Raw genomic sequence first — 2327 nt, 5'->3', positions numbered from 1 at the left:
AGACACTAACTGCAGATGTATGGGGAGGAGGAGGGGAAGCATAGTAATATACCATCATATCCAATACAGTCCAACATAATCTCCCCAGAGAAAGTGATGTGGGGTGCTCAGAAGAGGCAGCAAACACATACACACACACACACACACACACACACACACACACATGCACACGGCACTGGAGAGGAGGCAGTTGGGAGGAAAACATTTGCTCCCTTCTCTCTGGTCCTCCAAATTCCTCCTACCTGCCTGTTAGTCTTAAGGAAAGTAATCACTTCTGGTGTTTCTGGGTCAGGTGGCCTTTGCCTTGAGTCTCAGTCTTGACTGACATTCCCTGAGACCAGAAAGGTCCAAGACAGATGGGGAGGGGTGGTGCTCACCCTCCTCCATTCCCTTTCCCCAGGTTGCCAGGAGGAGCTGTCCACGGTGTTGTGATAATAGAGACCAAGGCAGAGTAGGGCTTGAGGACTGTCCCCTCTGATTGAGAATCCTAGACACCTCTCAGGATACATTTTTCACTTGGAAGACGAGGTGCATTTGGCACAGAGAGGTGGCCCCCACTGCCTCCACGCAGGCAGGAAGAGGATGAAGGAGGAGGCCACCGCCTTCCCCAGCTTTCCCAACATTCACCAGACTAAGGCACATGGGATTGAGGGGGAAGGGGGGCACACAGAGCAATACACTTTGGCTGTGGGAACCCATGGCCCTAGGCGGGGGTTGATGTGTGACCAAGTAACCCTGGAATAGCTACTGGGAATTGGGCCAGGGGTAAGAAGCTCAGGACCTTAGAGGGGAGTTGGGACAGGCAGAAGGGCAGGAGAAAGGAGCAGAGAGAAAGAGGCAGCCAAGAGCTGGTGGGAAAGAAGGAAATATAGACAGTGAGAAAAGCAGGCAAAGGGACCCAAGAAAGGAAAAAGGAGAGGGAGACTGGGAATGGAGAGGCTGGTAGGCTGGTGCCCAGATAATGAAGACCAGCCAGGTTGAGTGCACCAGGTCAGCCACATAAGCCAGGAAGTTGACTGCCGTGAGGATTGCCACTGTCAGCCATCGATCCCAGTCACACACAGTAGAAGCATGGTGACTGGAGCAGCCAGAATCATCCTGCCTCCAGGGCCGGCCATCCTTCCTCTCATCAAACTGATAGAGGGGCCAAAGGACCAGGACTGAGGTGTAGAGAGCCACCACCAGCATGGCCAGGCCTGTGAGGAAAGTAGGGAACGAGATGGGCAACTGGTCTGTGCAGTCACTCAGGCTTAGGAAGATGGCCATGGCAGACAGGATGAAGCAGATACGGTAGATGGCCAGACATCATTCCAGGGCGGCATGACGCTGTTGGATGGGTGGGTCACCAGCAAAGACAAAGATGATACAGGCTACAAAAGTATCAAAGACCTTGAGGAGGCCAGGGACTGTGGCCACGTAGCATGTGACCTACCTGGGCCAGGCTCTGGTCCAGGTCACCTTAGTGGCATAGGTGAGGCAGGCCACACAGGAGAAGAAGGTGGCTGCAATGGCACAGCATCATCTTTGGCCCTGGGGCTTGAACTGGAAATAAGTGGGAGGGTAAATGATAGAGCCAAGAGGCAGAGCAGGGTGGCATAACAGGCGTAAGCAATGGGGAAATTTCGCCAGAAGAGTGGGAATCAAGGTTGGGAGCCACTCACTTCTACCACCAGAATTACCAGTGTCAAGGCAAAGCAAAAACACCAGGCAAACATGGCCCAGTGGCCCATGGCCCCATTCCAGGCACCCACATGGACCACTTAAGAAAAGGCCATGCAGATGGATACCAGCTGCAGTAGGCACAGAAGGCCCAGCTTGGATGTAAGTGCCCTAGGAAAGCCTACCATGGTGGGTGAGCCCGGGCCAAAAAAGGTGGTGGTAGTGATCACAGTGATTCGAGTGTCTGATCCCCCTTGCCAGGAAGGAGTGTGACCAGAGGTTTCAGTCATGCCAGTGACCAGACAGGCTTTGGTCCTGCTACTCTAAGAAGCTCGTGGTCTACAGGCTCCCTCCCGGGTAGTTATTCTTAAAGCGCAATGTGTTATGTTAGATGTGGAATCAGGAGAGGCATGGGTCCAGAACCTGAGCTGATGTTTACTGTTTCTGTGACTGGGCAGCTGGCTTAACCTCTCTATGTCCCAGTTTCCTCATCTCTAAAATGGAACCAATAGAATACTTAGCTCACAGGGTTATAGTAAGGATCAAATACAAAATTATTTGTATATCTTAAAACATTATTTAAAAATAAGCTATTATTGTGTGGACAGGATCTCCATAAAATCTTAGGCCACATAGGAAAATTATAAACTAGACTAGAAGTCTGGCCT

At 51.6% G+C, this 2327-nt stretch overlaps 1 pseudogene; it reads right to left on the bottom strand.

The window, feature by feature from the left end:
* Positions 1-774: 774 nt before the first annotated feature.
* On the bottom strand, positions 775-1949 carry LOC114027906 (annotated as a pseudogene).
* Between the last annotated feature and the right edge of the window lie 378 nt (positions 1950-2327).

The sequence above is a fragment of the Vombatus ursinus genome, unplaced genomic scaffold (assembly GCF_900497805.2).
Source record: "Vombatus ursinus unplaced genomic scaffold, bare-nosed wombat genome assembly UNPS02014864.1, whole genome shotgun sequence".
Lineage (NCBI taxonomy): Eukaryota > Metazoa > Chordata > Mammalia > Diprotodontia > Vombatidae > Vombatus > Vombatus ursinus.
This window is presented reverse-complemented; position numbering and strand designations above follow the sequence as displayed.